We start from the raw sequence: 26,073 nt of genomic DNA, 5'->3' as shown, positions 1-26,073 counted from the left end.
TGAATCCTGAACAAAGCTTTCCCTTTACCTTCTGAGCCCGACTTTATACATTATTAGTTTTCAGTGCATGGTGCTGTGTAGCCCAGTGGTTATGAACCATATAAAGGGTTATTTCACCCGAGGCGGGCGGCCCGGGTTTGACTCCGAACTTCTGCTTTTCATCGCATGTCAATCTGTTTCATTGGGCGTCACAAAGTGTCAGCGATGGTTCATTTTACATTTAGATGTGAGATGAATGCTTCTAATGCAAAGTGATGTAAAAATGTCTGATGCAAATAAAATAATGACTCTATTCATGTAGCACTTTTCATAGGAGGAGAACAAAGAGCTTCACACATGACAGCAGAAAAGTACAACGGCGTATCAGAGCCTTTCTAAAGCAAAAACAGAAAAGAGAACATTTACAAAGACAAACTCAGAGTTCTTCAGATTATAAAGTAAGTTCACCAGAAATCAAACTCTGAATATGTCTTTAGATTTTAAATGTGATTATAGAGGTCAGTGACTGCCGGCCTGATCCAAGGTGAACAGCAGCATCGTTTGTTTTTCTTATGGGTGACATTAGTGCCTTCATAATCTCAAACAATATCCCAGTTGTGTTTCTAGTAAATGTTCAACTTTTTAAACACAAACATTCAGAGTGTTTTCTTCTAAATTAAAGGCTCCGTTTTATTTTAAAGAAGGTCCTCATGTTCAGTCGGAGTAAAGAAATGAAAATGAAGACCCGTGTTCACCAGTAGATACTCCTGACTTACACAAGGTTTCAGTATTTATCAGCTAAACATTTTAAAGTTTGTATTATTTTTGTGATGTGTCATTATTCAGATTTGTTGTGTTTAACGTCATTCTTCTTCTTCTTCTTGTCGTTATTACACAAAGAGCCCACTCTAATGAATATTAAATGTGATCTTATTGTGAAAAGAGCTTATTAGAGATGTTTCACATTATCAGAGTCTCAGCTCTGAGTTCATTATATAAACAGATAAAGAGCACAGATCAAACCTGAGACAGTTTTCAGCACTAACTAAAGTTCCTGGAACAGTTATTAAACCACATTCAAAGGTCGTAACTGTCGATGTGTTATTAATGTGAAAAACCTCAGATAACGGTGAGGAGGAAGCTGCAGCAGAGAGGAAGCCCACAGAGCTCGTCTGCTGCAGACAACAAGAGTGTTTCCTTTAGTTGTCAGTGTTTGTGTGAAAAAGACGGGTTCAAATATGTTTTTAAATGCTCCAATGTGCTGATGTAGTATTTAGCAGCAGGTGTGTGTTCGTGTGTGTGTCAGAGACTCTGTGTGTGTGTGTGTGTGTGTGTGTGTGTGTGTGTGTGTGTGTGTGTGTGTGAGTGTCAGAGACAGTGTGTGTGTGTGTGTGTGTGTGTGTGTGTGTCAGAGACCGTGTGTCTGTGTGTGTGTCAGAGACAGTGTGTGTGTGTGTGTGTGTGTTTGTGTGTTTGGCGAAACATCCATGGCCTCACATGGCTTTTTACACTGTGTTTCCACGACGACCATCCACACGCCCTGATTTTATTCGAGTGTCTGCGATCACAACGATGCTCTCTCACTTTAGCCTGGTTTTTCCACTGTTGCTAGGTAACAGTGTGGGGGTTTGGTCACATGACAACACAGATCCTCAGAAGCTGTGTAAGGGTGTGAGTGTGTGTGTCATGGCAGAGAAACAGCACAGTCTTTCAGAGACACACGCTTTCTGACTCCTGACACGTTCCCTCCTCTCCGTCTGGAGAAACCAGCCAGCCTGGTCAGGTTCTGAGGATTTTCTGACCTTTTTCATTCAAAACAATAAAGTGTCATGAAGATGCATTTTCTCCAACACATGACACTGAACCAATGTAACATTTATCTTATTTCAAAATCCTGCTTCAACCACAGAAATCATTGCTGCCTAGCAGAGGAAAATCTAACCAAACCTTCCCCTCCTGAGTGACTGGTGTTTTTGTTCAATTAACCGTGAGTGGACATAAATTTTATTATCAAAAGTGAACATCTCACTTGATTTATTTAGTCAGTAAACACATTTTACAAGATTGACATAATTCCTTAAGTCTTTAAATTACAGAGTTTCATCATTGTGTTTGTTGTAGTTGCGTTTATAAAACAGCAGACAACAAACGCTGGCTGGGCTTTGCTTTGGGCGCGACTACCTGTGAGTCACAAGTCATGACCATAAGACTCTGAAAAATAACTTGATTGATTTCATCCAACTCAGTGACACTGTGGACCAAGTCATGATTGACATCTCACTGTTTGTGCACACAAAGACAGAGCATGTAACAAACAGCCGCCTAAAAAAAACTATTCTTTGATTTTTGTGAGTCAGAATGAGAGGAGGAAACAGAAGCACTGCCAATAGAAGATTATTCATCACATATGGGCAGAGTTTCTAAATGTTGTGCTCTATATGATGGTTAGCAGTTAGCATGTACACAGTACGAGCACAAGACTTCTCCAGAGTGTGAAGAGATGGATATCTGCCATCTGTCTGTTCAGTGTATTTTCCTTAATATATGATCTTTACAGAGTTTAGCTTGAGGTCAGTTTCAGCATAACTGTTTATGTTTTGGCATTGCTGCATAACTATCCATAATAAGGTGCTGGTTCAGCTCAGATAGGGCACACACCCCATGTAAGATTTTTATTTTTAATTGCCCTAAGGGGAAAAACAAAGTGGAATAATGATTTAAAAAAAAAAAAGTACAGAGACTACATCCTCTCCTCTGCCCAGATTAGAAATTCATTCGCGATCATGTTAATGTGTGGTGCAGGTCATCCTCATCCCTATTAAGTGAATGAGAAAATGTCTCACCCACCCATGTCTCTTCATCACACCTTATGAAGATCGGTGAGACCAAAACCATGTGATTTAATAAATATAACAGCATACAGCAGGTTTACTTTTGTCATTGTCTTTAGTGTGTCCTCTGACACAACATGCCACACATTCAGGTGCGCACATGCAGAAAAGATTTTTTCAACATCTCTTCACCCACATTTCCTGTCTCCCTACAGCTTTCTTTTCAAATAGATGCAAAAATCACAGACACATATGGATTAGTTACCTCTGATGGTCACTAGCAGCCTCTATCATGTGTGAATGTGTGTGACCTGGATTGTAAAAGCGCTTTAAAAACATTATTGTTCTATTGAAGCTCAGTTCCATTATCAATTATTTTGGATTTAGACATGTTGTAAACAAGGACAGACACAATGAGTTATAGTTAATACAGTTTTTATTCTTGTTCATTTATATCAATTCATATCTGTTTAAAATATTGAATCATGTTGTTCTCACATCAGCAGACCTAATCTGTGTTGTTGTTGGAGCGCCAGTTAAAAGAAACAATTTTATTTCAACATTTCTATTCTGACAGAAACCAAATGTCAAAAGAGAATCTGAGAAATCTAATTTAATATCAGTCATAAAATAATTAACACTAAAACCACATGCATCACAAAAGGGCAGGTGGCCTGCGGCTCTGTAACCTTTCCATCCCCCTCTGCTGTGAACCTCTCTCTCTCTCTCTCTCTCTCTCTCTCTCTCTCTGCCTGTGTGTGAGTGAGTGTACTTATCGATTTTCAGTTACATTTTCACTTTGAGGCATCTAACCTCTTTCATTAAAGTCCAGAAACACACAACACTTGTCTGAGAGCCACATACGATCCCATCCAGCTTATAGAAGCATGCAGACAGAGACATACAAAGATGCTGTTTAAAGCATTTATGTGGCTACGCACAGTGCTGTTCTAAGCTCTCTATGCTCTTTACACTACATGTCAGGATTCACTCTTTCACACATTCACACAGTATAACCTCCACTGAGGGCATGATTTAAGCTGACCTCATTCACACGCCCATCATTTGCCAGAATCCTTCATCGTGCTGCATTCAGGAGCTGGATGCAACATGTGCATTACATGTACCTGGTGTGCTTATCAAAGTCAAAAGGTTTTGTTTATTTGTTCAATTAACGGTTGTTGTGAAATTTCATGCAATCTTCAGATTTATGATTTTTTTATCTTCTTATCATTATTTAAAATAGGGATGGTGCACTCTAAAGAACATAAACGTGTCAATATGCCTGATTTTATCCAGAGGATAATTTCCATCTGTACTCCTTTGGCAGATTGGGGGTAAACAGGTAAACAATGTTGCATAAAACCACAATGACAAGCAAAACCAAAAACTAACAAAAAAGTCAGGACAAAACAACGACACATACTGTGCACTATACCAGTATACAGAGGGGCTGTTTGATTCTGTTTAGAGAGAAGTATAAGGTGACCATCTGAGTTCAAAGTGCTTAAAGTGCTGCTGAGGGAGGTAAAGTGTCGGAGTATTAAAAAGTCACAGTGCTGGAGTATTGCACATCATTAAGAGGTACTGTTGTACATTGCACACCAAAGTACGGCTGTGATTGCACACGGCTCTATTGCACAGACATACACAGATGTGCGTACAATCCTTATTCAGTAAACAGATACATCTTAGTGTCAAAAGGTTTAGAAGATACGTGTCTTAGAGAAATAGACTTTCACTCCTTGTTTTTAAAGGAATAATGTCAATACTGAGTACTAGCCTAGAACACCCATGTGATACAGAAACAGGACATTACGCTGATTGCATAATATTTTGTGTTTCACTTGTTTTAGTTCTAAATATTTCTATGCAATATTTATAGAAGGACTGGAAAACAAACCTCTACTTTAAAAACACAAAAAGATTTTACTTTGAAATACAAACAGGGAGGGTCAATATTGGAGCTTGACTAACACTTTAGAATTCAAATTAATGTTTCTTTAAAGGTATAAAGGCTTAGGGTCTTCTCAGCTAAATGCTGTGTCCTCTCCCGTTATAATAGATGGAGAGCTTAAACGTGGTGTGGCCAGCTGTCAAAGAAAAGACACGCACTGGCCCTTTAATGACTGGACCGATCCATTGACATTCACGGGGGGAGAACAGGCTGACTTAATATCACCTTTACTCGTTTCTTCCCGGACATACAAAGAGTCAGGAGTTTTTACAGTAAAATGCATGGCTCTTAGAGGTCAGATGTGAACATGTTCTTACTTGCAGCCGATGCAAAACACATTTAAAGAGCAGTCAGCCTCGGCGTGATCTCCCGCTTTGCCTCATCCATCCGTCTCGTTGCAGAGACTCATTTTGAAACTTCAAGTCAAACGTGCGAGTTTTAGCAGAAAATGACCGGAAACATCACGCTGTTAACCTTAAAAATAAAGCTTAAACAGGATTAAGTATACATGGCGACTACTATTATTTAAAAGCCGACCATCTTTGCTGATTTTGTTTTCTTTTCTTTTTTTTAATAAAGGGGTACTTTCTGCATTGTGACATTAAATTTGATGTCTAAAATGAAAAAAACAACAACTACAGCCTTTTATTTAGTTTAAATTCACTACAATAAGCCCCACTTTTAAGTTATCTATTTGTTTCTGCATGAATAAGAGGAAAACACAACATATAGAGGCTTTTCTTTTATAATGAAAGATACATCTTTAGATTTATTATTATTATTATTATTATTATTATTATTATTATTATTATTATTATTATTATTATTGTTATTATCAGTATTATCATTAGATAAACTACATACATAATACATTTACGCGAAAGTTACGGAGATGTTTTATTTTGGACTTGGCCATTACTCGGCTGTTACAGTGAAAGAAGTCCCCGGATGTTGCCGTGTTGTTGCCGGGCAGCCTGACCGTGTTGCTGCTGGCTGGGAACAGGATGCTGTCAGGCCGAACAGACGCAGCGACCTAACGGAGAGATACCGCAGCAGCAGCAGCAGCAGCAGCAGCAGCATCCTTTGTTTTCTGGAGCTGGATATGCAGGTAAGGACGAGCTCGTGGCTTTATGTGATGCTCACCTCGTTGACTGCCAAACTTACAATGACGGAAACATTAGTGAAGCTGCTGACGCTTCGCATGACCTGTTTTTTTTTTCTTCCCCTCTGTCGGTGATATGTCTATTGTTCACCCAGGCTCCATCTATGTAATGCAAACACACTGGAGCTTACCGCAGCATTCAGTTTACAGAGGGGGAGAGAGAGAGTGGTTATTATTGTGCTGGGTTAAACAGCTGTTTGAGTTTCGGTGTGGCGTCACAGAGCTAAGTTAGCCTCCAGCTCTCACGCGCGCACGCACACACACACACACACACACACACACACACACACACACACACACACACACACACACACACACACACACACACACACACACACACACACAGTAATACATCCATGGCTCTGCTGCTGTGTCGGTGGGGGTTCAAGCAGCATTGCATTGCACCACGACCCGCACGCGCGCGCACGCACGCACGCAGGTGTACTTGGTGTTGCTGTCAACTGCGTATGTTCATCTCCTGATCCATAATCTGCACCCACCAACTGTTCCTGCTCTTTAGTAACAGCGGATTAGAGCGGTTGCTTGGAGTGGATTTACATTTGAGGATGTTTTCAGGGTGCTGAACGTGTCCAGTGTTGATATTTATGAACCCTGTCTCTGTTTAATCTTTTTGGGTTGTTGGTGAATGTGATGAACTGCCACACCGTCACAAATCAAAGATTTATTTCTAAATGGTTTAACTTAAGATGGCTATATAAAGAGTGTAAATATGACTGCTTAGCTGAAACAAACACGTAATAAAGGACAGATAACAGGAAGAGTCATAAATCTTACTCTGAATCACCTTGTTCAATGACATTGTAATCTCCAAACAATATTTCATAACTTCTTTTAGTGTAAGCTGCCCAAACTGACTCTTTATCGCTCATGTTTGACCAGGAATACTGTATACATCAGTGTGTCCAACAGCTTCTGCTACCCCACGAAAACCAAACTCTTCTCTCAGTCAGCAGCTGGGTATAAAAGCTGACCAGCATCAAAGTGACATGACACAACAGATAAACATTCACTACATACTCTGTGTGTGTGTGTGTGTGTGTGTGTGTGTGTGTGTGTGTGTGTGTGTGTGTGTTGAGCTCCTGCTGGGCCGTATTTCTTCAACACTGAAACACCATGTGACCTCACAGGCTGGCACACCGATATGACGGCGTCACAGAATCATCGTGAGGTTCTACCCTGACGTGGTGACGGCTGAGCGCACCGTGCTTTGAGCCGATGTGTTTGGACAGGACTGATATCAGCTGATTAAACCGAAGCATCCTGAGAGGTTACAGTGTTACCGTCTCTTCCTGGTCTGTCATGAACGTTACATTGAGCTGAAGTCACATGGTCTCTGTTTGGTCCGTCAGCCGTGCACTATGTTGTTACACACCACTGTTGTCATGTTTTATCTGTGTTTAAATAATCATATGTGGAGAAGGTGGCCTTGTGGCTTCCTTGTGCAGGTCGAGTGGTCTGGCTGGTTTGCTGTGGTGAGCGAGTGTGGTGTGAGAGACCCGCAGACTGACACAGGGGATGTTGTTTATATGTTGTTAAGTTACAGCCGCCAGCACAAAGACTGTCCAATAAGCTGAAGTTCAACTTCAGCTGTTGTGTTAAAGGCAAGGCAAGTTTATTTATTTAGCACATTTCAACAACAAGGCAATTAAAAGTGCTTTACACAAGACATCAGAAGCATCATGGCAGAGGAAAGAAAAGATACATTAAAAAATAAATAAATACTGAAATTATTAAAACTTAAAATTTGTAGTAATAATAATTCAACTAAAATTAATTTAAGGAAGCAGCCTGAAGCTTGGAAGTGACCTGAAGACAAAGTTATGAAGGTTGAATTGAACTTTGATAGCCCATTGACTGTATATAAAGATGGACAACATGTCTCCACCTTTGTACAATAATGAAGGCAAAATCCTGCCCGGACAGGAGCCTGAGTCGGTTCAGTAGAGCCGGTCATGGTTGGTGGTGCAGTCCACAAGCCGAGAGAATAACTTCACCCATCGAAGCAGAACTGAGTGCTAACGTTAGCTAACATTAGCTTGTTATTGTCACCTGATGATAGCAGGAGCTGTCGCTGTCAGTCAGTGTTGTGGGCAGTGATGTTTAAAGGCGGTCATGTTGATCAAGCTGACATAGTTGACAGCAGAGCGTCTTAACAGCATTCATCCTCTAAGTTTTCTTCCTCAGATGAAAGTTCTAACCCGGGCACATTGAACAACAACTGACCTTTGGTTTACACCTTGTTTTTACTGCTCAAATGTTCAGTGGAACCAGCCTGCGTGGGACCACAGGGTGGGTTTCTGCTCTTTACCCCAGCTGTTAATCCTGCAAAGAAAGAAAAAATGTCATTCAGCATTCCTGACTAATTGCCCAAACTTTTTTTTTTTCTCTGCATTTTCACTTAAAGTGGCTGATCTTTATCAACACCTTTGAAGGATGGTGGGATGTAAATCTTCACCGTGTGTTGACGTGTTGTAAGTCATTATGGTTTAACCCGCTTCACACAGAATATTTGGATCATGTTTATTGATTGAAGCGCTGAGTCCCACCTCACACCTCGTACTGCAGTAAACCACACGCAGCCTGATCCAGGTCTGTGCACAGCTCCACTGCTTTCTTTAACTCGTGACTTCTGCCTTTATAATGATAAAGTCCTGAAAGGGCTCTGCAAGAGACCCACCTCTCCTCCTCTTCCTCCCTCGACTATGTGACCCTTTATTAATGCAGATTATGTAGGCGTGGATTAGTGACAGGGAATGTGTGTCTGCACCTCCGAAACAAAAGCATAAGCTGCTGTAGCAAGCGAGAGGCTCGATGAAGAACTACAACGTTAGCTTCCAGCCCGGCCTACAAAAATGCTTCTTTATGTTGTGAAAGCATGAATCTGTGTTTCTGTACGTGTCGACTGCTGCTGTCTTATTACACAAATGATCATTATCTTCAGGGTCCGTTATTAAACTCTGTGGGAATAACTGAATGTGTTGAGTGAAATATTCCGACATAACCACGCCCAGGTCAAAGTCGCCATCAGCAGAGTTTACAGAAACTGAGAACATCAGGATGCTTCTACCGGGTAGACATGAGCGTCTTTAAGACTATTTATTTATTTGGTATTTGCTAAAGTTGAACATCCTGATCAGGTCATGCTTCAGTATCTGTAAGAACATGAATTCCGAGGATTCTTCCTCAGTCTTTTCCTTGCAGCCTGTGTTTTTCATGCTGTGGACCGACATATCGGAGCTCGCACGGAGTTGGCTCTGCAGAGTTCTGAGTCTCTTCGACCCAGTTGTGGAGTGGAGGAATGGGACACGAGGGCCGCAGAGAGAGCTGTGCTGACGGTGCACTGCCTCTGTCTGCAGTCCTGATGAGTAATGCTGGATCATTCAGTCTCTGCAAACACAAACAGTGTGCAGGCTTTTTCCTGGCTCAGACTGGAGCTTCAGCATTAGGACCAGGACCGCTCTGTCCAGGAACACTGAAGAGGGATTACAGTTTTTGGCAATATGAGGTCGTATTGCTAAACATGCTGGAGGGGAATACAGCGGACTCTGTAAACCTTGTTCATGACGCCATATCTGAGGTGGAGAAGCTAAAACCTCAGTCAACAGGTTTATCACTTTAAAACAGGCCTTTGACAAGTTTAGACTGCTGTAACATCTGATATATAGATCAGGGTTTCCCAGAGAGTAAAAAGGGCTAAGCTGTCACTCTGTGTGATGTTTCCATTGTGTTCAGACGAGTCGTTGCTGTTCAGCTGTGCTCTCCTCTGACCACATGTTGTCTTTAACTGAGGAGTCTTTTAATCAAACCAGCCCTCCAAAAGCTTTATTTCTTCCACCATGCACCTCTGTGTTTCTTTAAAGCATTGTTTGTAAACACAACATTCAAACTGGACCCCTCCTCCCGGGCTCATCGCCCCCCAGAGGCGCTCACTGTGTGGACTTTAAAGAAACTAGCATGATGTTGAAGGTAGCATCCTCTCTGCTCTCTGTCTTCACTCGCCCCCTCCCCTCTGTGCTCCCTCATAAGCCACGCCCCTCACTTACATGCTCTAACACCATTGGTCCAGAAGCAGATTTCAGCTCAGTGTGGGCTCGTGCATGCATGGGCTAGAGGGGCTTGGTTGGTTTATTAAATGTGGTCGAGTGCAGACATTGGTCGAAGTTTTCACAGCTGATACAGATGAGGGATTTTTTTTGTTTCTTTTTCAGAGCACATGATTAATTACTGTCAGACCATTTCAACCAACATCCTAAAAAAGTTTGTCTGGAGGAAATGACCTACCCTACCTTTAACTGCTTATATCCACAAGCGACTGCATGTTAGCACGAGCTAACCAGCAGTGTTTGCCTCCTGACTGTCCAACACAAAGCACACACAAGGTTCACCCTCGTTTTAAAACGTTTCATCTGCTCCGTGTTTCGCCTCACTAGGATTATATTTCCACTACTTCTCAACTACCTCCGTCATATTGGCCGGTGTGAATCATAGGCTGGAGGCAACACTCCAGTGCACACACAGTAATGTCCTGTGACATGAACATCCAAAAGACAGCGTCTCTGCAGACGCATTCACCATCGAGGGAGGCCTACAAGTCATGACTGACTTACTTATGCCCAAGTCTCTTTCAAAGGAAACGTGACTGTATGTTTAAATGCAGGACAGTGACCTTACGAGTGATTCAAGTTTTAAAAATGTCACGGTTAGTGTCCCAGCACGCAGGTGGCGATGAAGTGATGGTGGTGATGCAGCGTGTAGGATGCTGCCCACTTTAGAGGGCGAACAGACACTAAAGATTCTACGGTGGACTCGTTGGAGCGATGTTCGAACATATTTCACATTAACAACCTTCAGAATGATCCTGGTAGCAGTAAGCTCATTTCTTGATATTAGACTTCACGTCTTTGATGTGTCTCGTCGTGCACGGCTCCGAAGGCTGAAGTTTGTCTTTTTCAACCTTGTAATCTTACAACTAGAGCTGACACAGTCAAGAGAACCATGAAGTTGTTTCTGAACTTGTCTCATGTTGAGCGGGACGTCGTTAAAGTAGAATCGATCACCTCTCTGATCAATTCATGATTATATTCATGCATCCATCTGCAGCTTACATAACACCACCCTCACATTTTCCAGGATTAGTCTCAGAGCCCCGGTGACAATGAGTGTGAGGTAGACGATTGTGTCCGGCACAGCCAATCAAATGCTCGGGCTGCTCCTGTGTGTGTGTGGTTTGTGATGTTTCAGTTGAAGCACTGTGTGTGTGTGTGTGTGTGTGTGTGTGTGTGTGAAGATGAATAATGAATCATGTGTTGGCTGAGCAGGCTCTGAGTGTGTCGGTGCAGCTCGTCTTGTGTTACTACGTGCTGACCTCACAGGGATGAAAGTCCAAACTGGAGGCCTGAGTTTCCCGAGACATCAGACAGGTCTGATCTGCAGATTAAAAATCCCGTTGCAGCTTGATTTAAAGCTATTCCACTTGTGCTATTTTAAATGTTTATCTTTTCGTGTTTGTTTGTTAGTCCTTAAAATCCTGCGTCACCTGTTTCATTTTCTTTGTCAACTCAAATGAGTCCAATTCTCCAAACTGAACACAATCCAATCCTCGTCTGTTTCTTATGATGCCAGTTCGTTTACAGCCGTGTAGATCTGAATATATCTACAACAAGCTTGATGTGCTATAACTTGTCCTCCTCTGAAGATAACTCATCTTCAGCCTGGACAATATTTAAAATGTAGAGATGTTCTCGGCCGACTGATTTCAAATTGTTTACAAGAAAAAATGAAACTCAAATAGTCTAAAAGGGATGAAAACATTTGAAATTCAGTTACATGTATTTGAAACAGCTAAATACTGGTTCACAGAGTCTGCGAGTAGATGTTGTCTAATAAGCTTGTCGAGCGTGGCTAATGTTTGCAGTGCTAGCACCACCAGCGGGTTTGACTACCGAGGAGGTTGAAAGTGGACGAGTTGTTCCACCTGACACATACAGCTCGTTCTATTGCTAAAGCACTCCTCGCTACAACAGCAGGTTCATTACCTGGAGCTGCAGCCCCATCTAGTGGAGGGAGGCTGAACTACAGCTTAGACACAACCTTTAGCCAGCATGGTGGGCCTGAATTGAATTGAGGAGCGCTCCATATATCAAGAAACAAAACATGTCAATCCTGTGACATGAAATGCATCATGCTGCTTCTTTTTTTGTTGCTTGGTGAAAAAAGGGAAAGTCTCCAGTCACTTCACTTGGACACAGAGACCTGACCTCTGTGCATGTCGAGCCTGCGTACGTCTCCTCCTGCCTGTGAAATGTAAACAGGGTTGTGCTGTCTCAGATACCCAGTCATGATGCTGGGGGCAGAGGTGAAGTTATGCAAGACGGATTTCAAGTGAGAGTTTTCCTGCTTCCTTTCGTCCTGTTGCTGGTTGATACAGTAACCTCAGTCAAACTTTGGTCATTGTTTTTTTTTTAATGTTAGCCTGTGTGCCTTCAGATGGGCTTTAAGTGAACCTCTGTGTGTTTTGATTCTATAGTAAACATGAGCAGGAGCTGCTGCTGCTGGATCATCCGCAGCATGCTGTGAGACAGGGATCACTGAAATGTATATGTTCATCAGAGCGTGTCAGCGGCATTCATGCAGTGAGGTAATAACGTTACATAAGAGTGTTTTTTTTTTTTCTTTCACCAGCATCTGCTGTGCTGTGAGGCTGCTGAGGCAGCAGAAAAGGTTTCAGACCCTTGACTGTCTCAGTGGCAGGTAGTCATGGCAGGACTTAGTTTAAAGCTCCATGTGAGGCTGAGCTGAAGAGAGCTGATGTTATATGAAGCAGATTTTTCATCCGCTTGTAGGAAAGTTCTGATTGGTTGATATAACCTCTGCGGAATACGGAAACATGCTGTAGAGTAAATGTTTATAACAGTAAGAGATAACAGTCCAATCAAAACACTGCATCCTGTTTAATGAGACGTATCAGGGTGGCATTCCTCTGGTTGTCCTCATCTCTCTCTCTCTCTCACTCCCTCTCTCTCACTCTCTCTCACTCTCTCTCTCTCTCTCTCGCTCTCTCTCTCTCTCTCTGTCTGTCTCTCTCTCTCTCTCTCTCTCTCTCTCTCGCTCTCTCTCTCTTGTTCTCTGCCTTGTGAGAATTAGCCACCTCTGATGATAGCCCCTTGAATTACTTACACCATTGCTATTTTGATTATTGCCAGACTGATCAGTGGGAGAGGAAATGAAGACTCGGGGTGTAGTACTCTGTACACTTTTCAATAAGTTGTTTGAAGGGCTTCTTACACACACTGGCCGTTAGCTGGACGGAGGGACATGAGGACATTTCAGTCCACTACTCTCCCAGTGTCTCACGTCACTGTTGTTTTTAACCAGGTCATCCAACCGGACGTCTTGATGTTATTAGAGACAACCTGAGCTGAAGTTATCCGAGGCTAAGCTAACACAAAGCCTCGCCATCAATGTAGTTTAACTGAACGGATTTAAGATCCATTTGTTTGAATTAATGAATCAACATGTTCTGTTAATGTGCCAGACTTTCACAACATTCATGTGTGTGTCTGTGATCCCTCGCTTTGAGCTCAGAGGCTCAGTTGAATGTTGCATCGTAAGAATGAGTCAAACCTGAGGTTTCAAAGGGGTGGAACATTTCCTGAAACTGTCCATGGGAAGTTAGGCTGGGGAATTTATGGGAATTAATGGAAATTGAGCGTAATTTAATTGAACTGTATCATAATCACCTAAGCAGACGTGCGTGCAAAATCATACAATAAAAAAAAAAACAGTTCAACAGATTTATCACATTTTTAAAATATATTCCCCCATAACATCATCCAAACTGACTTCCCTTTATGTGGTAGACGGGCTAAAACTTCTCTGGGCTCAAAGTGTGGTCCATGGTTCTAGAAATCATCTGTTCACGTGATGGAGGAGTGCACAGTGCATGTAGGGGGCGTGGCCTCAACAGCCCTGCAGGAAGCGGTGTGCTCTGTGCATATGATTAACTATAAAATAAATATTTAAATTTCTATATTTAAGTGTAAATTCTTGGTTTCCTCCCGTCAGTTCCCAAGGAAAGTTTCCAACTTTGAAAATTCTCAGGATTTTGCAACTCTGGTCAAAACAAAAGGGTTCAATCACATGAAAGCGGGGGCGTCGCCAGGTCATTTTTACCGGGGCTCGAGGAGGATAGCCCCGAAAATATTTTTTTACAAAAGTCTTGATTACTTAACAGTCAAAATTGGAAAAGGTCTCTGTTAGTTCTGTGTGTCTCAAATTTCAGCGGGAGATGGTGGTAATACTTACAAGCTTTGGAGATGGCAGACAGGGGACAAGCAAAGCAATCATCTTTTAGGATTTTTCCAAAAGAGGCGAAACGGTAAGCATAAGCTGTGAGCCTGTGTCGTAACATCTCAGTGCTGATTAAACCTTCCTGTTGATTTATATTAAGAATCATATTCGACTGTCAGTCTTTATGAGGATTTGAATGGAGGTGCATTTAAGCTCACTCATTTTACCATAAAGTGTGTAGGCACTGTGAAGTTGTTCCTTCTAAAAATAGGCAGATGCTCTACTACAAGAGAAATAATGACAACCCTCTGAATTTTAAACTGGTTTTTAGGAGAAATTTATTTGAAAAACAGGATAAGCTACTGGGTAGCCTAAAGATCATTGAAAACGCCTCATATCAAGAACATATTACAGTGTTTCTTTTATATAAGATTAACTTTACAACCTGTTATAAGTTCAGTGGTCTACTTTAAGCCTTCACATTTCAGTTTTCATCACATTTATAAATGCATGTTTTATGCTAATTCAGATATTAAGGCTTTAATCTTAGTAATGTTTTTACAGATTGATGAAAAGTCATTCAATATAATTTCAGCATCTTGCTGAAATACAAATAACACAAAAAGGAATCTTTGTTTATCTGACAGATTAAAAAAAGTCTAGCATTTTCTACATTTTGAAAATAACACGTCACTGCCCGGATTTCAGTTAAATACAGTATTTGTTACTATTAAAGGAAACATTGTGCTCTATAGGACAGGCTGGATGTTATATACGACAGGATGAACACAAGACACAACAACACAGAAGCTGGGGCCTGTACTAAGAAGTGAGTTTAACATATCCAGGGTCTCTTTGGCTGATCTGACTTCACCTCACATTAGAGGTCGTGCTGAACAGTCACATGAAGCTGGTTATCGACCTGATAAGTCCACTCAGAGTTGCCAAGCGCGTGTTCACATGAAAGGGCGGCGTTATTATTTAACCTATCACAATCATCACTGCGTCTGCCGTCAGCAGATCATCACGTCTACAAACTCTGATCAAACTGTATTAATAATATAAATATGTTTAAGACAAACAGGCTCAAAGACTAAAGTTACACAGCTGCAGGAACAGATGCAGGAAGGACAAAAGGAAATAAAGAAGGAACATTGGCGAGTATTAACATGCAGCTTATTATATTTGTTCCATCGTTAGTTCATTTAGAACAGACTATAATAACTCCTGTTTCTTCTCTTAACTGAATGTGATGACTCTTTAAAGTGGAGAGGAGAACAGAGAAGTTCAGCTGCAGCTCTGAGCATCACAAACAGAGCGGCATGGAGACATTAAACACTTAATCCATTTAGTAACCACTAAACATTATTACGAAAGCACAATTCAAAGCCAGAAGAAAATATTAGTAATTGTACATCTTCAACTTAAATGCTGCGGCACTTCTCGAGCCTTTGTTGAAGGATGAAAGATATCAGTAAACAATAATCAATAACATAACAGACTATAGTTTAATGCTATATCATGCAAGACTCATGAAGTGTCCTCCCCTCTCTCCATCAGCTCCTGGAGCTCCACCATCTAAAGATCTGATTGGTCAGTGGGTGGAGATTTTCACAGGTTGATCTCTTATCACCAACATAACCTGCTCCGGAGCAGATGATAATTAATCGTGCAGCATCAGTTACCGTGGTGATATACCCAGGTAACAAGTGAACGACCATCGTATGACTGAAAATCCAGAGTTAACCCTGAAGTGACCTCGCTGACCTCAAGTCCTGCTGCGTAGTACAGGCCCAAGAACAGAGAAGGACAACACAAGATACTTAGATTGCAAATAAGGTGCCAATGTTTTAAAAAAAAATTATTAAGAATTGTAATAATTATAAAAATGATCAAAATAGAATAGTTTCTGTTTTGTTTTCCAGAAAGTTTCCCTCGACATGTTCTAGAAAAGATGATCATCTGAATCCCCAAATTGGCTGTGAGGGGGCACGGAGTTAGTCCAATAGAAAGTCCTTCGTGTGTGTGTGTGTGTGTGTGTGTGTGTGTGTGTGTGTGTGTGTGTGTGTGTGTGTGTGTGTGTGTGTGTGTGTGTGTGTGTGTGTGTGTGTGTGTGTGTGTGTGTGTGTGTGTGTGTGTGTGTGTGTGTGTGTGTGTGTGTGTGTGTGTGTGTGTGTGTGTGTGTGTGTGTGTGGATTGAGGCCACCAAAGCCTCCGAGTTCAGCAGGCCAACTGTCTATCTGCGGCTGTGGAAACCTGCTCTGGATTAACCTCTGTGTGTCCTCTGATCTGGTTAGCAGGACTTAGCAGCTCCATCGATCTGGAGAAGACTTCAGGAACAAACAAAATGTTTTTAATCATCAGATTAACTTGAATTGTTTACTGACTTTTAGTGGCACAGTAAACTGAGACTTTCATTATAAGACGCATGATAAACAAACAGGGATTGCTGATTGACTGTAAGGCTAATTATTTATGTTAGCAGGATGTGCATGTCAGGTCCAATTGCTATTCAAAAGTCACTGACAATGATGGTTGGTTAGTTAGCTTGATGCTAACACAATAAAAACCTCCATTATAAGGCTAACAGATATAGCATCCTGTTGCTGTCATATTAACTAAAAGAACAATCACATATTTTACGTCACATATTTCAGTAAAATAGATCCTTAAAGGGATACTTCACTCATTTACATGAAGCTTTGTATCATTAGAAACATGAGACAGAAATGTGTTTTTCTTTGCCTGGAAGTTTTCTTCATGTGATGCAAAAAGCGTCATATTGCATCACATGAAGAAAACTTCCAGGCAAAGAAAAACATATTTTTCTCGTCTCAGGGCAAAATGAGGGCTGGACTCACAACCATTCAACACTACTAGAATGTTTCTAATGATACACAGCTTCATGCAAATGGGTGAAGTATCCCTTTAAATCAAACTTTTACATCACAATGTTGGGTCAAAACAGATTTTACCTTAAAGGCACAAACACACGTTTCATGCATGTCTCATTTAAGTCAAGCTCTCCATCACGTGGAGGAAGAGAGACAGCCCCTCCCACTCAGTGAACCTGGGTCGAGAGCAGGGGTCTCCAACCTTTCTTCGTCTGAGACCTGAAAGTGGCCATGAGCTACTTGAATCCCATCAACTGAATGTATTCTCATAGCACACATCAGCTGAATTAAGGTACTGTTTGCACACCTTTTAAAATGTGCTCATCGATAATAATATTTCCTACACTTCTTATTGTGCGACATGTCATCAGCTATGTTACTGAAAATCAAAGCCCAAGAAAACACGACTACTTTATACTCGTGTTATTATGGGCCACACTTAATTACATGACTGAAAATGATGTTTCCACTTTCACCACCTGTCAAACATCTTATTGTACACATTTAAAAACAAGAACACTCATTCTTTTTTACAGTGTTAGTGAGATGAGTCCACCATCGAGGTGTATGCTGGAGTGTCCCTCCTCAGGTTCACTGTAGTACACTCATTGAAGTGTTCATCTGTCAGACTTTAATGACGTTCACGTCACAAAAAGGCATGTTGAGCCAAATGAAGCAGACATTTTCAGTGCTGAATGTTCTGGTAGTTTTCTGGGCTGCAGAAGTGTTGTGAGTGTTGCTGAGACTTGATGAACAGGAGATTTATAACGTCCATCTCCACAGCATTGACACTGAACACTTTAGCCATCCTCTCTGTGATGTCCACCTCCATGAAGGGCAGCGTTGGCAGTGAACGCCACACAGGGCTCCAGCTTATCCAAACTCATTGAACCTGTCCTCAAACTCCTGCCCGAGCTTGGACATGAGCTCACAATACTTATTGACATTCAGAACGTCAGCTGCACACATCGTGTCAGATGTGGGCTTGTGTTGGCCTTGTAACTGTGTGTTCAGGGGATGAACGTTGTTCTGTCATGTCTGTCAGGAAACTAAGATCAAGCAGCCAATCAGCTTTAGACAAGAGGGCATTGTCCTCCTCTCTCGACTCCATGAAATGATTTCTTTCAGTAAGGAACAAAGCGAAGCAGTATCTTACCTCTTACCCCTCACTTTAAGGTACAATGTACGGCTACGCTGTGATTGGTCAGGTTCAGATGTTGGGAAGACATTCATTGTTGTCGGATTTTTTAAATTTTTTTAAAGCAGTTGGTCAACCTAAAGGCGAGCTACGGAAAAGCTGCGTGCGAGTTGGAGAGCCCTGGTCCAGAGTGATTCAAACAGAGCGTCAACTGAAGGAGAACCAACAGACGTCCGCACCGATGGAAATACTTTGTGTGGTATAAAAAAAGACAACAGACGGAAAACAACCAAATCAACTTCTTTGAGATGCCTTTGGTTACTTGAAATTGATCGCAGAATCTTAAGATTTTTTTATCAGCAGTATTTTGCTTCTGGCTTTGACTCAAGGGTGGGGGACAATGTGTGTCCAAAGAGAACTGTTGTTGGGGCCTCAGAATCTGCTCTCATGACCCACTGGACACTTTAAAACACTCAAGTGCTGAATTCTTAGGCGGACCTCTAGACGTTCCCCACGTCTACGTTTGGGGTGGTTTCATTTTCCCTGTCTGTCGATATATTCTTTTTTCAATCTGGGGACATGAAAACCCTCAAGTATAAAACGACTCCCTGAGGACTGCAGGGCCCACTTTCCCCAGGAGATCTTTCTCTTCCTTGTTTCTGTGTTAGAGTTTCATGGTCATCAGTGTCAGAACTGATCTTGACACCACAGATCTTCTCCTGACCTCCCACTCAGGAGGTGTTGTCATCGTCAGATCGGACACAAATCACCGACAAACTAGAAAGAGACTAAATGTTTATGGAGCCTCATTTTTGACTAAAAACAGGAACATTTGCTTGCTAAGGTAGTGTCGTGAATTAAAGGCTGTCCTTTAATCACTAGTGTGGTGATTAAGGCGGTGGTGTAATCTGTCTGTAAGATGTGATCTATACTAATGACATTAGCTTGGACAGCTTTCAACTTCCCTCTTCTCTGACCTGAAGCAGGACGTCTTCAGTGCTCCAGCACTGCTCCTCGCTGCCTGGCGTTCATCATGGAGTTCTGAAGGTGTCCTCTTTAAATCCAGCCTTACCTTTACATGATTGTAAGGACAAAAGGGACCTAGTGTTGCCATGGTCAACAATGTGTACCGTGATTGTCTGCTTCCTCATTCGGCAGCTTGTCAAATGTTTGGTCGCGATGTGGAACTCAAAGAACTGCTCGTGTGGTAAGTCCATCGTCTCTCTCATCGTTGTCCTACATCGAGCCGCTCTCCTGACTTCCCCTTATATACGTTTGATGTGAAACAGGTTGGACCAGTCAGTGCACTCTTGGTTTGACATGCTCAGTCTCAGTATCACTGTAACCCTCTGTCATTTGTAAACTGGGTGATAATTCATGAGTCATTGATGAATATGTGTGAGGTGGTCTTTGGAGGATTGCCGTCTCTTTGACAGTTTTGATTAAACGATAGAAGTCGAGGTATTACCTCTTATACCACAATAACTACCATAATAAGACGAATAGGGCTGCAGTTGATACTTGTAACCATGGAAACCTCCAGTCTGCACCTATGATATACAGAAACCTGCACGATAAGAGGGTTAAAAATTCCAGGGACGATCCAAAGTGAGAAAGTTGCATTAAGTGGAGATGAGTACAGATGCAGATCAATGAGCTCAGTGTATCCAATTAGACTTTGTAAGCCTATAGCAGCATAGAGGAGAGCTGGTCCAACCTGAGCCAGACCTTCATGGAGAAGTTCAGATCCTAGTCTCTGAAAGCAGAGAGGGTGTCCTCCTCCCTGACGGAGTGATGACAGCACACGGAGGAGAGTAACATGATCTGTGTCTCTACATCGTGTGAGTGCAGCTCCAGCTGGAAAGTGTTGTTTAGGAAGTCTGATAACAGGGCTTTGAATCCTGCCAAGTCGTAACGTGTGCTCCAGTCTCTCTGCATCTTCTCAGACTGGAGGAGTCTGGTTTTAGGTGATGGCGTGCATGTGGTGAATAAAAGGCCAATCGTTGAGATGTGCTTTGTGTTTCAGGACAAATCATGGAGCTGTAATGGAAGATTAAAACAGGCTGAGCAGTAAACTTAAAAGCTTAGACTGAGTTAAGGATGTCTGTCTGACCTGGGTTACTGATGAGTTTCAACAGCTTATCATCAGGTGATAATACCCCAATATGCTGTTTATCATAATCATTCAGAGTTAATAATTGAGTTTCAATTATTGTTATTGTTCTGGGCCCAGGTCTTTAATGTGAAACCAGCCCGACATTGACTATTCAATGAGAGAGTTTGGTCAAAGGAGTGAGGAATACTTGTGCTGCAGAGAGCCGTTCCTGCTCTGTCGATTCATCCCTCCTGGCAACTTGGAGTGAATGATTAAGTCGACCTGCATGTTCTGGAAGTGTGGGAGGAAGCCGGAGCAGTTTGAAGTCTTCATGCTGTGAGATGACACACTGCAAAGAGTTCAGGAGTATCTGATGTGAATTTATAATATCCGGATGGCAACATTAATGAGCTCCTCTTACAAAACCTTAAAGTCTCCTGATTCACTTTATAAAAACTGTGCTGCAGAAGCATCCACTCCTCTTGCCTTCCTTTGAGTTGGACATGGGGAGGCCCAGCTTCTTGTTGTTAGGTCAGACCCACCACCGCACGTGATGGTGGGTCTGAACCAGTTTCCTTCAGCTCCTTTGATCATCTCTCTTTCGGACGCAGCAGGACGGTACCATCTGCACACAGCACGCTGCGCTGCAGGAAGTGGACCAAGGAGCGGGTTCAGACACTTCCCTCCGCCCCACACTGGAGTTTGTGTTCAACATAATCCTCATTACATAATCCTCATATCTTTCAAACAAATGCATGTTGTGTACATTCGATCCATTTTACCTATATTATCATAAGCGAGTTTGTGAAAACAGGAACATCAGAACATTTGAAAGATCCAGAAACCAACACACATCCATGTGTTATGTAATGATGGTTATAATGAAGGAGGGATTACTTGTCTGTCTCAGCTCTTTGTCATACCACCTTTCAATACAACCAGTGTGGCTCAAACTAGAACTGATAAATGACCAGGATGTAGATTTCTTTGAAGGCGTATTAGATACTTTTCTGAAGTTTTCCATAGACTGAAGCAGAGGAAAGATAGGAGTGGTGGTGTCACATGCTGAACCCTGTTCGGGCTCCTGCTCTGCAGCAGGCTGTCCACCTCAGTGCCTGCTGAGAATGTGTGGGAGGAGAAAAGATTAACAGGGAAACGACGTGAGGTGAGACGAAAAAAGAGAGAGAGGGAGGAGAGGAACCATCCACTTCACTCCTTCATCCTTTTTCTAGGACAAATACCTGGAGAATTCATATAGTGTGGCAAAAACACGCCTCAGTTACGTCACCCATCGCTTTGTCGGGAGGAGTTCAGCGCTCAACCTTTTGGAAATAAGGGATGTTCACAGCTGACTCGTTTTCTGGTCAGTTGAATCGAAGTTTAACTTGAAGACCGAACCAGAAATAAACCAAGCAGCTCATCCAGCACTCGACACCCGTGCTCCCGTGATTCATCAACTTTGTATCAGTGTTGGGACTGTGAAGAGAGTGATGCAGCATTGTCCTCTTTAACTAAAAGCGCTCCCCGTGCAGGGATCCACTTTGTAATGTTGTCAGACACTCAGAGTAAGAATCGGAGCCTGTCAGTGACAAAAACAACAGCTTTTAATCATTCCCCCAGAGGACAGCGAGGCAGCCATGACTTGCTGTTTCATGACAGCAGACTGAACTCGAGCAGTTTCTCAACAAACTGAGGAACTGCTCGTGGGGGGGGGGGGGGGATGTCAGCCATGTCTTATATGATGTAAAAACTAGATTTTCTTTAAAGATACTCAAATGTTATTGTTCATTAAATGAAGCTAATAAGCAGGAGGGAGTAAAGAAAGGCTGCAGTCATGAACACTGTCCTCTATAAGTCCATGTACACACTTTATGTAACGTCTGTTTGATTCTGCTGAGTCAGGCTGGAGGAGACAGACTCCCATTATCACTGAGCCGTAAAGCTCCCATCACACACACACACACACACACACACACACACACACACACACACACACACATACCTGGCCTTTTTTGCCAGTGTTTTGGTGACAGAGGTTGTCTCTCACTGATCACTGTTGGACATGTGAGAGTCAGTTCACTGCATTCACACATTTAGAAAAATCCTGAAAAAGGTCTGAAGTGATTTCACACATGCACAAAAGTCTTGAAGGTTATCAAGCAGTGCTGCATGTTTAAACAAACTTTACCCAGACTTTCTCTTTCCTGCCTAATAATCAGTTAATAATCAATAATAATTACGTTGTTCCCCAGGCAACTCTGGAGGATTTCTAGGTCAGTCCTTCTGAAATCTTCTCAAAATGTTAGTGTGCATTTGTGAAAACAGCTTTAAGAAAGGCAGAAGTGATGCATGCTGGTCTTTGAATGCATCAATAAGATTAAATCCAGAATCCGTGTCCATGTATTCAGGCTGAAGCATAATGATAGCTCCTTAAGCGTCTGAAAGGTGCCGACATCCATCCCTCTGTCCTCTATTTCCTCTTTCAACTGTAAACTTTTACTTTACTTTCAGAACATGGACATGGCAGTTTCACAAGGAAATAACAACGCAGACGTCCTCGGCAATATTTACAAATCACAAGACAACCTCAGGTAAAAATAGTATGAACCAAATAGAAGCTGTGGTTGATGTGAAGAATCAAATATAAAAAAAACAAGTTTTTTCATTAAGCCACAAAATAACAACAGACATGTTTACCATGAGTTGACGGGCGAATCGAACACTCATCCATTTGTCCGTTCTCGCTCAGTCTGACCTCAGGATCTGGCTTGTTGTGGCCTCTGGAGACAATCCCGTGTTCTCACTGGTGTCTTCGTCGATTCATCTTTGAATGTCCCATGTTGCTCCAGGAGTCTGTTCTCCAGCTCAGAGCTTAAACATTCATTAACTCTCCACTTTCACATGGAGACCAGGCAGAGCACTCACAAAAACTTTTCTTGCTTCTTTGCAAAGCAGTCAACAAAGATAACTGCTTAGTTTGGTTTGGTCTGAGTTCTTTGTTTAAACTAGTCGTTCAACCAGCACTACTCAAAACATTAGCTCTGCAGCGATTACAAGAAGTTATCAGCAAAAAAAACCAAAAAAACTTGAAAAGCCTCCAAAAGTGCTGAGTCAACTCTGACTGTGCAGATTGATTTATGGGCTTTTGATGCTTTTATTAAAGAGACAGGACAGAGAGTCAGAAATCAGAGACACGGAGAGATGACATGTGAGAAAGTAGCCACAGGTTGTATTTGAACCCGAGCTGTCCGTTTGGAGGACGGTAATTTCCCTTTATCACGATATTAGAAAACAAGGCGATGCGGGTGATTTCACCTTGTCCACTCTCCGTGTTGAGGAACATCTGTTCTGGACTCACAAAACAAGCACACAGAAAGTGCTCTTGAAGTGATTCAGAGCTGGTGTGTTGACTCAGAGGGTCGAGGACAGACTACAACACGTGGTACACAGCGAGCGTACAGTAGCTGAACCTCTGCTGTGCAGCTCGCAGGTCATTTGGTGTGACTCCAGCTCCCACTGAGTGTCCATCTGCTCCACTGAGCTCCTGCACACACAGGCGCACGGACTCAATGATACTAAACCAATCATCGCGGAGCCAAGTGGATTTGACCAAGATTAGAAGCAGGATAAGCTTCACCATGACTACAACTTAAAGGAAAACCTGAGAGGAACTTTAAAGAGCGAACAGGGGGACTGAGTCTGAAGAGAGGCTCAGGCTCTCGAGGGGAAATTCAAACCCTGCCTCTTATTGTTGACATGTGATCTCCATTTTAAAGCCACTTTGAAACAGCCGACCTGATTGGAGATTTATTGAGCTCAAGCTTTTGATGGTGCTCACACCGTCTGGCTCAACCTGGCTGTTAGCTTTTCAACGCTTACCCAGAGAGTTTACAACTGTGTGCTTTTCACCAACACTGCACCGATCAAGCATTATGCACGTACGCTGACTGGAAAAGTATTCAAGTGCTGAACAGCCTGAGGAGCTAAATGGTCAGTGGACTCGAGATGGAGAGCTTTTTTCTAGCTCCTCCCTCTCGGATCCAACCACCAATCTTCCAGTTGAAAGATGACCGACTTCAGCAACTCATCCACAGGCGCCACATTGGGTTCAGCACGGACTCCTGTACCGCTGTAGGATGGTTCATCCTTTGACCTGGATGCTCTCTGAACCCTGAACGCATCGCTCTCGCTCACTCCACGGTCAACCCCCATGAGTCTCGTCTTGTACCCGTCAACAACGTTGCGTGCATTTTTGACGATATGATTAACGATATGATTGCGAGAGATTTTTCACACAGACTCTCAGTGACCCGAACCCCAGCACATCACGATCTTTTCATGCAGCTGATGACGACGCACGTTTCTGCATTTTCAGTTTTCATTTCAAGAATGTTAAGTGCTAACGGCGCTGCAGGGTTTACGAGGGAGGCAACGCTTAAAACTTTCCAGGAATCCTGAAAACAGGTCTGCCTCTGTGTGACTTAAAACTGCATTATCTGTCAATACATGTTGGCATTGCTTTGACACAACTAGGATTATCAGAGTCATGGGTTAGATCAGTCTGAGGCTCGTTTCTTAAACAAAGCTCTCAGTGACTCGTTCCAGTGAGGAAGCTTTGTTGTTGAGTCTTGACTGTAGAAGTTGTCTCCTCTCAATCCAGCTCGTCATGTCTATGTGGACAGTATTGCAAACCAACTCAAGTACTTCCTTTTAATGCAATGGAGCAGCAAGGTCTTCACTCAGAGCTCTCTCTGGATGTCTGGCCTCCTCCTCCTGTTCAGCGTCCTTTCTTTGATTGTCTGCTAAATTTTCCTTAGAACACTCTCCACTTTCATCTACCTCCTTTCTTCATGCCACGTTGTTTTTGTTTTTTTTTCTGTTTAAAGCTGGGGAATATATAAAGGTGTTACACCGGCCTCACCTGTACAGGAAAGCTGCTTCTTCTGTTTTTAGACCTGTTGGATATCAAGTCGATAAATGTGCTCGTCATCATGCAGACGCTCTTCCAGGCTCTTGGGCTGATCTGTTTTTAATATTATGTAATTTGTGTGTCTGATGTTGACAGCTGTGAAAACCACTGACAACCTGCAGGCCCTGGAGGAGAAGGGGGAGGCGTCCAAATCGAGCAGCAAAAACCTGGAGCATAACAACAACCAATAAGCTCCAGTGAGAGGCTGACGTGCCAGCCAATAGGACGGCTCCAAACTGGTAAAACTTTCTCTTTGTGTCCAAACTCGAGATGCTTTTCCTGTTTGTGTTCATTGAGAAAAAGGCGGGAAAAGAAAACGCTGTGTCCACTCTGAGGTCATGTGAATGCTAACCGAGGGTGGTGTTTAGAAATGAACACACACACGATGTATGTTCTGAATGATGTCTAATGTAGAGAATATTTGTCTGGCGTTTTGTGAGACTGAGGATGTGTTTATAATCGTTTAAATGTTGGCCGACATTCTGCTCCGTGCAGGAAGTTTCAACAACTGTTAGTTTGATATGTAAGCTAACGTTGTAAAAAACTGTATCAGCTTCCTGTTTGAGCTAGTATAAATAGATACTTGTGTTACTCATTTTATTATAAATAGAAAAATCAAACCGCGTGAAGGAACGCTGAGGTGGAACCTGCCGTCTCTGCTCAACATGCTGCCAACACAGGAAACAGAAAGGGCAAGAGGCTCTGTGTGTGTGTGTGTGTGTGTGTGTGTGTGTGTGT

General features: G+C 42.4%; 1 protein-coding gene and 1 long non-coding RNA gene across 3 annotated transcripts in view; one reads left to right on the top strand and one right to left on the bottom strand.

Annotated features, from left to right (window-relative positions):
* Nucleotides 1-26,073, bottom strand: part of LOC306826490 — a 207,053-nt gene that overhangs the window by 75,203 nt on the left and 105,777 nt on the right. The window lies entirely within an intron of this gene.
* fam110b (family with sequence similarity 110 member B) overlaps nt 5,704-26,073 on the top strand; it is a 28,428-nt gene continuing 8,058 nt past the window's right edge. The window contains exons 1-3 of one of the 2 annotated variants that reach the window (XM_079347818.1): nt 5,704-5,875; nt 22,878-22,957; nt 25,432-25,574. The gene's annotated coding sequence lies outside the window, so the exon portion shown is untranslated. The remainder of the gene's footprint in view (nt 5,876-22,877; nt 22,958-25,431; nt 25,575-26,073) is intronic. The other variant, XM_079347819.1, reaches the window with a different exon arrangement.

This window comes from Symphodus melops, assembly GCF_947650265.1.
Source record: "Symphodus melops genome assembly, chromosome: 7".
NCBI classification, from domain to species: domain Eukaryota; kingdom Metazoa; phylum Chordata; class Actinopteri; order Labriformes; family Labridae; genus Symphodus; species Symphodus melops.
Note: the sequence above shows the minus strand (reverse complement) of the source record. Positions and strands in the feature narration are given on the sequence as shown.